The sequence below is a fragment of the Cupressus sempervirens genome, chromosome 8 (genome assembly GCF_028749045.1).
Source record: "Cupressus sempervirens isolate cs-2001-9-10 chromosome 8, ASM2874904v1, whole genome shotgun sequence".
In the NCBI taxonomy this organism is placed as follows: domain Eukaryota; kingdom Viridiplantae; phylum Streptophyta; class Pinopsida; order Cupressales; family Cupressaceae; genus Cupressus; species Cupressus sempervirens.
In genome coordinates this window covers 131,365,686-131,378,511 of record NC_143125.1, presented here as the reverse complement: position 1 = coordinate 131,378,511, position 12,826 = coordinate 131,365,686, and positions in this window count along the sequence as shown.

The window sequence follows — 12,826 nt, the reverse complement described above, 5'->3', positions numbered from 1 at the left end:
ACATGACAAATTCAAAAAACAATGAACTTATAGAGAGACAAAAAGAAACACATGGAACTATAGACATGAAATGAACTTCCTTCCATCTTTTGCATGACTGATCTACTACTCACTTTCTTTCTTCTTCCTTCTTTACTCTTCTTTTTCTTTGATCTGCTGAATTGAATGAATGAAACTATTTCAATCCTTTTGTCTCTTGCCACAAAAAATTTCCCCCTCTTTTCCAAATTTGAAAACTCACCTACCTGTATTAAATTTTTTAAACATTGTGCAGGTCGTCAGGGGTGGTAGGTGGGCATTTGGCTCCAAGGAAAAACTAGTTATGCATTAAATATTTCAACACTCCCCCTTTGTCTCGAGTCAAACAAACAAGGATCACATCTAATCCAAATCAACTACACCAAGACTTTGTCTAAGGTGTACAAATGTTCCAACACATAAAGGCTTTGTAAAAATGTCTACTAGCTACTACTCAAACTTGCAAAATTCTGTTTTGATATCCCCATTCTCCACCAGCTCTCTAATGAAGTGATATATGATCTCTTTATAGTTACTTCTCCAATGGAAGACTAGATACTTGGATAGTGCAATTGAGGAGATGTTGTCACAATAAATTGTGGTTCCATCCTCTTTCCTTTCATTCAAATCTATCAAGATCCTCCTTAACCAAATAGCCTAAGATGCTCATGCATTTTCTACTATATATTCAGCCTTTGTTGTAGATTGAGCAACAATAGGTTGCTTTTTGGATGCCCATGAGATTATATTTGATCCCATATGAAACATGTATCTGGAAGTGCTCTTCCTATCATCTAGACTTCCAACCCAAACACTATCCATGTAACCAACCAATTTGAAATCACTTGTTGTAGTATACAAAATCCCAAGTCTCTTGGTACCATTCACATACCTTAGGATCCTTTTTCTCGCTTGCCAATGGGAATCCTTTGACGTTTCCATAAATCAAGAAATCAGACATACTGCATGCATTAGGTGTAGTCAAGTTTTAATCAAATACATCAAACTTCTAACCATGCTCTTGTATAATGTTTGATTCACACATTTTATGGAATCTTCCTTGCTCAATTTTAGACCTACTAATGTTGGTGTTGGGGTTTCCTTATTGTTCTACATTTTGAATCTCTCCAAGATTTTCCTTGCATATGTTTCTTGATAGAAAAAAATGTCATCATGAATTTTTTTTACTTCTATTCCTAGAAAGTACTTCAAGCGACCTAGGTCTATCATTTCAAATTCATTTTTCATGGCCCCTTTCAACTCACCAATAAGGAAATTATCATTTCTAGTAGAAATTAAATCATCAACATACAAGACAACAATCAACACATTACTATTTTTTGCCTTGATATAAAGTGTGGGCTCACCATCACTTTTGCTAAAGCCCTTTCTCATCAAATATGAGTCAATCCTACTGTACCATGCCCATGGAGCTTGCTTGAGCCCATATAGAGCTCTTTTCAATTTATACACCTTGTCTTCTTCACATACAACTTCATAACTAGATGGCTACTCCACATACACTACTTCCTTGAATACACCATTTAGGAAGGCGAACTTCACATCCATTTGATATATCTTCCATTTGTACTTGGCTACAATTGCTATGATAGCACACACAGTTTCCATTCTTGCAACCGGGGCATATGTCTCATCATAGTCTCTGCCATACTGCTACTTGTATCTATTGACCACTAAATGTTCCTTATTCCTATCTATTTTTCCTTTAGTATTGCACTTGGTCTTATAAACCCATTTCACTCCAATTACTTGTTTCTTGGGAGGAAATGGAGTTAACTCCCATGTCTTATTCCTTTCAATAGCATCTATTTCCTCATCCATGGCATTACACTATTTGTCTTCATTCACAATTTCCTCAAAATATATTGGATCACTATGAGAAAATAATGCAAAATTTACACTGTCATCATAAGCTTCATCATACCTTTCTTCTTGGTATATCTTCCTTAGACTCTAGGTCTTTCTTGGAAATAGGGAGGTGAGAGTGGGGTTTGAATTTTTAGTATTGCTGCTACTACTATTTTTTATACTAGCTCAAAGTTGTCTTGATGTGATTGGAGCTATTGCTTGGCATGTTAAGGGCTGCTTACCTTTTTACCTTTGTCTGCAATCCATGTTTGCTACTCCATCTTCTTGTTGATAATCAATGTCCTCTTCTTCCTCGTCAATAGTGGACACTTTACTTGAAGTGCTTGAGGATTCATCTACTGAGCCATCCCATGATTGATTTTCAAGAAACTCCACATCTCTTGAAATGATGTTCTTCTTGTTAATTACATCATACAACCTATTGGCCTTTTATTCTAAGATGTACCCTGTAAAGATGCACTTCACACCTTTGTCATCCAAATTTTTCCTTTATTCCTTAGGCACATGTGTATATGCTACACATCCAAACACTCTCAAGTGCTCAACTATCCATCTACCCCTTGACCAAGCCTCAAGAGGTATCTTGTCATGAATGAAATTTATAGGACACCTATTGATCAAGTATACTACTTTTGCTATAGCCTCTCCCAAATATTCAGTTGGGAGTCCTTTTTCTTTCATCATGCTCCATGCCATTTCAATAATAGTTCTGGTCTTTCTCTCAGCTACTCCATTTTGCTATGGAGTATAACTGGCTATCAACTCTTTCTTGATACCATTTTTCTTGCAAAAATTTACAAATATATTAGAGGTATACTCCCCTCATCTATCTAATCTAAGGACCTTAATATAGTGTCCACATTCTTTTTTAGCTAGGGCTTTAAATCCTACAAATTTATCAAATGCTTTTGATTTTTTTTTCAAGAAATACACCCATGTCCTACGACTGAAATCATCTATAAATGTCATAAAATAAGTACTCCCCCTAATAGAAGTAGTTTTCATAGGGCCTACCAAATGAGAATGCACCAATTCTAATGGTGCTCTAGCCCTTCTAGAATTTATAGAATTAAAGGGAAGCCTATGTTTCTTACCCAATATGCAAGCCTCACACTTGTCATATGAATTTACAATGCTTGACAAACCATCTACCATTCTTTTTTTGGACAAAAAATTTAAACTAGCAAAGCCAAGATGTCCATACCTGAGATGCCAAAGCTTGGAGGGGTCTTCAATCATCCTCTTAAGAGCTAATTGCTGGTGTACTACTATACATGCATGTTTGGGAGGTGCAACACTAACTTGAGAAGAGATAAATGTCTCTATTCTCAAAGGGAACACCTAGTTCTTTTTCATTTGGACTACTACAAGTAATCTATTACTCCCATCCTTCTCACGAATGACACACTTGTCATTTTCCATCAGCACCTTGTATCCAATTTGAATGAGTTGTCCAACACTCATCAAGTTGTACTTCATACTAGGGGGAAATACACATTTTATATTTCCTTCTTCTCACCTTTCTTGGTGCGAACCATAATAGATCATTTTCCCACTATGGGAATGGTTCCATTATTTGCCATCATAATTTTAGACTTAAAAGTCTTATCAATGAAATAGAATAAACTTTCATTACCACTCATGTGGTTGCTACATTCGCTATCTAGGTACCATACCTTGAGACTTCCTTCTTCACCAATGTTACACATGATGAAGGCTATGGGATTGTTACCCATGTTCACATTAGCCACATTAGCATTCTGCTTTGAATGAACACCCTATTTCTTCTAGCATTCACTTGAATAATGCCCATACTCATGATAGTAGTAGCATTCAATATTACTTTTATTGGAGTTGTAATTATTCTTACCTCCTCTAGAGTTTTTTTCAGAGGTTTTGGCTCCCTCTTGGTTTCTTGCTATTCCTAAGCTTTTTGTACCATCATTCCTTTGACCATTCCTTCCATGAACTCTACTTCTTGAGCCTCTACTGGAGCCATTTCTACCTCTCCCCTTGTCTCTTGAATTCTCTTGAGCCTTGAAAGATTTCTATTGGAAAGTAGTAGCTGACTTGTTTATTTGGTGCTCATGGTTTTGAAGAGTTCCCATCAACTCATCCATGGTCAATGTGGTGAGGTCCTTTTCTTCCTCTATGGTCATGACAAGATTGTCATATTTCTGAGGTAAACTCCTCAGAATTTTTCTCTACAATTCTTTACTCATCATATTCTTCTCCATTTGATTTGTGTTGGTTTATCAAAGTGGAGATTCGTGACCTAAACTCTATAATAGGTTCATTATCCCTCATCTGAAGGTTCTCAAACTCTCTTTTGATCATTTGTAGCTTCACTACTCTGACCTTATCAATTCCCTTGAAGTTTGTCTCAAGGATATCCCATTTTTTCTTTGCATAATTTGTTGCTACAATCTTGTGGAAAACTCTCTCTGTCATAGTTGCCTCAATCAGACTTAATGTCTTAGCATCTTTTCTCCTTGACTCTTTCAACTGAGTCTTTTGTGGATTTGTGAGAGCAACATACTTAGCTGGGTCTATCACATCATTGAACCCATTAATCACAAAATCTCAGAAATAAGTTGCAACCATTATGCTTTTCATTTTGTTTGCCCATGTATCATAATTCTATCCATTAAAGGATGGTGGCTTTTGCCATTTATTTCCTGCATCGCCTACCATGTCAAATATCCTAGAAAATAAATGCCCTAACTCACTATGGCTATGGACCCTCAATGCTCTGATACCATGTGAAAAATAAAATCACAACTTAAAAATTTTCACTCAACACTAACTATTGCCGAGTGCCTATTTTTCTTGGCACATTAAGGAGTTGAGTGGCAGGAGGGTTCCAAGTGAGCTTGGCACATGAAGAAGCCAGGTGAACTTGGCACGTGAAGGGAAACTCGACACTAATGGATGTCAAGTGAGCTCAATAGTGTGGATGCTGAGTGAGCTCAGTCAGAACTGCAGGGTGGAGCTCAGTAGAGAAAGATGTTGGCTGAGCTTGGCTTAAACTAAAAATAGAAAAATCAACCAAAGACAAGACTGAGTGATAGATTTATAACATGAATATTTTCACCATTAAAACTAGAGAGCCAAATCTTGAATCATACAACAATATACTTCTCAAATGCAACAAATGGAGGAATAACAATGAATTGAAGTATGCATGCTTACTTTCTATTCAACTTTGATTAAAAATATTACAAAATCTAGGAACATTCAGCTACAATTAGAAAACCCTAAAATAACCCTAAAATTTCAAACTGGTGAAAACTTAAAACTTAAAACTTGTAGCTCTAAAGGCTACATACAATAGTGCTTGGAGCAAACACTGCTTCAAAGGAAAAATTCAACAAACAATGAACTTATAGAAATACATGAAGAAACACATTCAACTATAGGCACGAAATGAACTTCCTTCTATCTTCTACATGACTGATCTGCTGATCACTTTCTTCTTCCTTCTTTGCTCTTCTTTTTCTCTAATCTGCTAAACTGAATGAATGAGACTGTTTCATTCCTTTTGTCTCTTGCCCCAAAAAATTTACCCCTCTTTTCCAAATTTGAAAACTCACCTACCAATATTAATTTTTCTAAACATTGTGGATGTTATTAGGGGTGGTAGGTAGCCCTTTAGCTCCAGGGACAAACCAGCTATGCATTAAATATTTCAACAAAATCTATCCAACCAAACTCACACATACATACTCAAAAAACTCTTGCAACCCATTTTGCTATGAAACAACTTCTTTTGCATTCCTTATAATATGATTCTCTTTTGGTAGTTTTGTCAATAAAAAAGGAGAGTTGCTCCATCTTATAAATTTCAAAACTGGACACTGATATGGAGGTGCAATAGGTAAATTAGAGCTATGGTTGATTATTTCATGGTTTAATATTTTGACTGCTAATTTGAATTTTAAATTTAAATGGTTTGGATTGTTTTGGAAACATCTTTGCATTTTTCATAGTAAACCTCATTTTCTTTGACCATTTTTGTCATATTTGGATGATGGGGTTCTAATTTTTGTTTAGACATAATTATAGTTCTCACCTTGATAGTTGGGAAACCAAGGAGTCTATTGCAACATTTCTAAATTATGTTTAATTTTGGAGTGTAAAGTAGGGTGCAACATTAGCTTCTATTGACATACCCATTAATACCACCAAGATTCCCCACACTTAGCTTCCATCATGAATGAATCAACTGAACAATACAAATATGTTTTGAATGATTTGAAAATATTGAATATATACTTCCATGCCTTCAATTTCAACTTCCATAAGGTTACTAATGATTTTAAAAAAAAAAAAATTAATGCATTTTGATGTATCTAAAATATAGAGTATATATTGGCTACTAGCAATCATAACTGTTAATTAATTTGATTAGAACCTAATTTTGTATTATAATTTATATGATGATTAGAGTTATTATTAAGATTAGAATTTGGTTTCAATTTTTTAATTTTTTTTAATCACTAAACACTTGAAGTCCTGATTTTATTAATTTAATAAAAATAAAATACATCAGTGTGTCTTCGTTCAAATGGAAACTAGTAGGAAAGAATGGAAAGAACTGAGAAGAAAACCTCCTGTCTTGCCGAGGACCTTCATCATATTTTATTACATAATTAAAAAGGGCATACCCCAATCATTATTTTAAAGAGTTTTTATTATTAGGAGAAGAAAGGCAAGAATCCCCTTCGAAATTTTTAAATCTTTTGCTTCTCCTTTTATTATTTGAACTGAACCCAATACCCCAGATGATTGGTACACCTAGAGCTTAAAGTCTTCATATGTGACTCTTCTTCTGCATTTTTCTGAGATGCTTTCTCCTAACTATCCTACTACTCAGTCATGTAAATTAAAATAGATGTCAATAATGTTAGATAAAAAATAAGATAATGTGAGATCTTTGTGAGATATAGTAGAAGAGCTATAGCTATCCAAGAGGGACGCAATATTGGAGTGAATTAATAAAATTCAAAGTCTAAATTACTTTAATTAGAGCCCATCATTATATAAACAAGATAAGGGACATTTTCAATAGCACAGTATCTTATCAAAACAAGAAAATCATATTAATCTAGAAGTAACTTGATTTATGACTAGATCTTTTATGTATGCCAAGAGTCTAATATTATTCTTAGACCACTTACAAAGATAGTAAACCAAATAAAAAATTGAACCTTATCAAAGCCTGCTTGGAACTAACATATTTAAATATGAATATAATTCAAATTGTGAGTTAGAATCCTACATATTAAGTCCATAGCTAATTTATCTGAGATTTTCGATCAGCAATTTATAGTATAATCAAAATCCTGACCCTCATCATTACTTTATTATCCTTTTGAATATCATATTTTGATTTTGACTTGTCGATGGACATTCTGTAATTTTCTTTATGTCTTGTTCTGCTAGAGTGAGTAGGGAGACCTCTGATTAATTTATTTCCATTTTTGGTTGATGATTAGAGCCCTCCCTTGTTATAGATTTGGTTAGATAGATTATATCAGCATACTATAATCGACCTGACAAACAAAATCATTCCAAGAATCTAAAATGCTACAGATACTTTCATCTAAATGATCTGTAAGATATTTAGTTATATTTTTCATAATAATATTTACAAACAAATCTCTTTGGATCACATAAGACATTTTAATAAAAGTAGCCATGTTATAAATGACCTTCTATATATAGACTAGGATATACTGCATGTCATCCTAAATAAGCTGAACTATCCTAAATCTGCTAAATTCCCCAGAAAAGAAAACTAAAAGGATTTAGAGCCTAACATAAACACTAAGAGACAAGAAGGAAGACAATAATAAACAAAGCTAACTGAAAAAACAAAAAGAAAAACCTACCAAGAAAAGAAGGGCTAAGATAGACCAAGAATAGAGGAGTGGGGAGACAAAGTAGGGGAGCCCCATACATACTACAAAATCTTGATGGAAGGAGATTAAAAATAACTCTTTTCTCAACTTGACTTCTCCATGTTTGAGGTGCAAAATTCTAGATCCTCCAAGTTGTCAAGATCCACACCTGGGTGTAATAATGCTTTGAAGAGGTTGAGATAAATTTTAAGCCATTCCTTGTTATTGTCATCGATAATCGCTACCTAGTGGGTGTGCCATGTATATATGAGGAAGTGGAATCCTAATTTTGTCATTGATGCTTTTAATGACTTCTACCAGTCTCACACACCAAATTGGGTTCAAGATGTTGATGTAGAGTCTTATCATTGCCTGTTTATCTATCTTAGCTCTAGCGAAACACCCAATAGATGTCCCTATTATGTCAATTTTAGTCTACCATCTAAAATCATAGTTGAAAGTGCCTTCTCCAATGGTGCAAAACACTCCAATCTTGGTCATATTATCTATTAGTTTTAGCAAATAGTTCCACCTTTCTAGTTTCACACTTCCTTGGAATGCCATGGGCTACACCTTCAAAGTATGGAAAGGTAGATGTTAGAATCCATCATAGGGTTTGGACCATGCACAAACTAGTAAGTATGTGGAGAGACTGAAAAAACAAGGGAAAAGAAGACTTCAAGCAAAGATTCTAGAGAAACCTAGATATCTAACATCATTCACAGAATTTGTCGACATGAGACCTGAAATGATGGAAATAAAAGGGGAATGATGAAAAGAGAACTGAAATGGTGGTAGGAAATCATCATACCTAGAAAAGATTGGGGCCATCATAAAACTTGGCTAGACGACAACTTAAAGTTGCCAATAATAAAATACAAATCTTGACATCTAGATAGACATATAGTATTTATTAAGAATACCTAATAGCTTCTTATATAAGATTATGTTTCACAATCTATTTGTATAGAGAACCTAACATCTAATACACCAATCCCTTGTGTGATCCTATATCACCCGAGATAAGGCTAGGAAAGAAAATTACTAAAAGCTTCGATAAGATTGGGCAAAGGGGCACATTCTATCAAGAGGGGAGGGAGATATTCAAAGCCTAAAACTTGAATATAGTTACCAAGCTAAATTGAAAGAGGACACCAATTGTATAGGGAACTAAATAATACTTTGGTTATAATATTTAAGCTTCAGAGTCAAGAGATAGATAAATATACTCTATGAACTTATGAACTATTGATCATGAAAAACCAAAAAAATTTCTCCCTCGGCACCCTTATTAGCTAATTGATCCATCTTTTGATTACCTTCCCAAAAAATGTGATAGATATGAATATTTGGAAAATGTTCCAATATAGTAAGGACTTCTACCAATCTAGAATTTAGGACCAAATTTAGCGTGGATCTTTTCCTAATGGAATTGAGGACAATCTAAGAGTAACCTTCAATAATGATCTTTGATAATCCTAAATCTGAGCACATTTGGAGGCCTTCTTGAAGGGCTTCTAGTTCCACGAGGTTGTTAATTGTAGGTTCTAAAGGTTTGGACCTTCTATAAATTCATTTACCTAGTGAATTATTGATAATACAACCAATTCCAACAATGTCAAGGTTGCCTCTAAAGGCCGCATAAAAATTTAGTTTGGTCCACCCCAATGGTGGAGGAGACCATTGGCAATTCTTCCTAGCTTTTTTATTATTCTTTTTGTATGTAAGCAACGAGTTGATTAGGTTTTTCCAAAAAAAAATTATTAATTGATCCCAATTAAAAAATGCTCCTTCTTCTTTTTGGGTTTTCCTTAGATGAGATTTTAATGTACCAATGATACATGATTCAATTTTTATAAGAATCTCATCTAACTACATATCATGATTATGAAAGATTCTTCTACTCCTTTCTTCCATATCTCCCACATAAGGATGGCTAGACAAATGTTCCATAATTTTTCTATATATCCCTTTGCTCCATTCTATAGGCCATTCCTTTAGGAATTCTCTAAGGGATTCTAGCAAGGGGGCAGTCTAGCCTAGCATTTGTTTGAGCCATTGCTAGCAAATTTGAGTATATGAGCATTTATATAGGATGCAATTAGCAGCTTCACTATCTTGCTTACAAAGTACACATCTCGATGGGCTCTTAAGACCCAAGTTACACAGTCTATCTGTTGTTAATATCTTATTCTAAGTTGCTATCCATAAAAAGAATCCTACCTTTGGTAGATAGACTGGGTCCTAGCATAGCTTAAGAGGAATCTCGACTTCTTCCCATTCTTGGGAATGAGTGATTGGTCTATATCCATCTTTGACATTATACCTGCCATCTTGTGATGCAGCCGAAATGAGTTTGTCTTTCCTATTGAGTTGCTTGATTTTCCTCTTTCAGATTAAATTTTTGAATACATTTTTGTCTACTGGGTCTATATCTATATGCTCCATTGATTTACATTCCAATCTTTTGGTACCATCAATACATATTTTGTTTTTATAATCACTGACCTTACTTCCCTAAAGGTTGACTAATTGCACTTTGATCTTCTCTAGGATCCCATTACTATCTATTGGGGGGTATCTATCCTATGAATCTTCCCAAAATAAAGCTTTGTGTCCTTAACCAACATCCCATCTTAGGAATTTACTCACAGGGGCTTGGATTTTAACTATAAAGTTCCATCTTTTAGATCCTTTAGGAAGAGACCTTATTCTAAAAATTGAATAGGGGTTAGCTTCATTTAGATAATTGTTATACATGGTTTTCACCCATTTATTTTCTCTTTTTGCAAAGAGATGCCAGGTGGGTTTAGCTCCAAGTGCCTCATTCTACCAGCTTAAGTTTTTAATGCCTCAATCTCCTAGATCCTTAGGTTTATAGATACTATCCCATTTTATTAGAGCTAGTTTTTTAGACTCATCTTTATCATTCCAAATATTTTTTTTGGAATTTAGCCTCAAATTTCTTATTAGTATGTTTAGCTAAAGGAAGGTAGGAAAGAGGATAGGTTGAGAAGGAAGGCATCACTACTTTAATCTTAGTAACTTTACCTGCTTTATTTAGTCATTTGTCTTTCTAGCCTCTTGTCCGTGCATCCAATTTTTTAAGAGTACTATACTATGCCTTATTAGATTTTCTACCCTTTGCTAGTTCTATTCCCAAATATTTGCATGGGAATGTGCCTTTTTTGTAGCCCATGATATTATAGATATGTGTTACTTTTTAGGCTTGGTGTTGATGAAATAAATTTCCAATTTTGTAGCATTCACTTTTTTACTAGAGGCTACCATAGACTACTGGATGATAGCTCTGATATTTAGATCCTCATTTGCTAAGCTAACACTTGGTAGGATTGTTTCATCTACATACTATTGATGGCAATATTAGGAACCTTTTAGTTTACTGTGATTCCTTTTATTTTCCCTTCTATGTGAACTTTTGTTAATGCTCTTTCAAAAGCTTCTACCATAATGATATATAATAATGGTGATAGTGGCTCTCCTTGTCTAATTCCTCTAGAAGTATCAAATAAACCTTTAGGGGTTCCATTGAGAAGGACTGAGATCTTGGTAGTGGATATACATTGGTAGATGCAGTTAATCCATTGGAGAAAGAATCCAAAGGCTTCTAGACTTTGCATAAAAATCTCCAATCAACCATGTCATAGGCTTTTTGAATGTCCAATTTCATGAACATACTAGCTAGTTTATTCTTGTTGGTTCAGTGTAATATTTCTTGAATTATAAGTAAACTATCTAGGATTGATCTACCAGGAACAAAACTGGTTTGTTATTCTGATATAATTTTGGGGAGAACTGATTTAAGATTGTTTGATAGAATTTTAGACAATATTTTATAAATGTTGTTACAAAGGGCTATAGGTTTGAAGTCACCTAGGGTTTCAAGGGCATCTTTTTTAGGGATAATTTGAAATCCTATATAATGGGACTACTTTGGACCTTGGAAATGGATAACTCTGTCAAAGAAGGGCTAATGCTTGGTTATTATGGGTTTTGCCTTAATATCATGTTGCTCGAGGAACTATACAATTAAAGGAGCTTGGTAAATCTTGAGCTCGTGCTAGATTTTGTCACAATGTGCTTAGGTATAATATGTTGCAGAGGGTTTACAAAATTCTTGGAAGAGGCCTCCAAGAAGATTGGACTCTATGGTGATTACAAATATCTATGATGTTTTGGAAACTAAGATTTCATAAAAGATTTAAGTATATTTCATATCTAAGAAAGAATTGATGAAGAATGATATGGTCATTGAGATCATGATAGATATTTTTGGTGTACCTAAGAATGTGGTTACTAAAGATGTTTATAAGGAAGCTACTAAGGAATTTGAGTTCATTGCATCTACTCATGAAGATAGAACTGATCCTATATAAATATCTTTGGATAGTTTTGATGCTCAGTTCAAGCTAAAGCACAAGATCGATATTTCTATTATATTAGTTTCTTTGAATCCTAAAGATATGATTTATTGGATTAGTGATTTTGAACACTTATTTGAGTCAGAGGATATCGCTAGTACCCAAAGTGAGGTTCCCACAAACTAAGTTGAAAGGACATTTTTCTCTTTGGTGGAAATAATTGCAAAGAGATAGAGAAGAGAAAGGTAAAATGAAGATCTCTTGTTGGAGATTAATGGTGACTAATTTGAAAGCTAAGCTCACTGATTTTGATTATAAACTTGACTTGTTTAAGAGATTGTAGAATATAAAATAGAAGGATATGTCTATGAAATGTTACACCAAGGAATTTTATAAGTTGACAATTCAGTTTGGACATAGAGAACTTTCTAAAGAGAAGGTGGCTTGATATATTAATGGTTTGAGATTCAATATTAAGGATTAGTTCATGTGCTAAAGATTGATTTTATTGATGATCCTTTGAAGGTAGAGTATAAGTTAAAAAGAAGATATCAAGGTATTTCTCAAGGGAAGGAGAAGTAGGTCACTTGGGAAAAGTTAAACTAAGTGTAGAAGGAGAACAAAAACCTATTG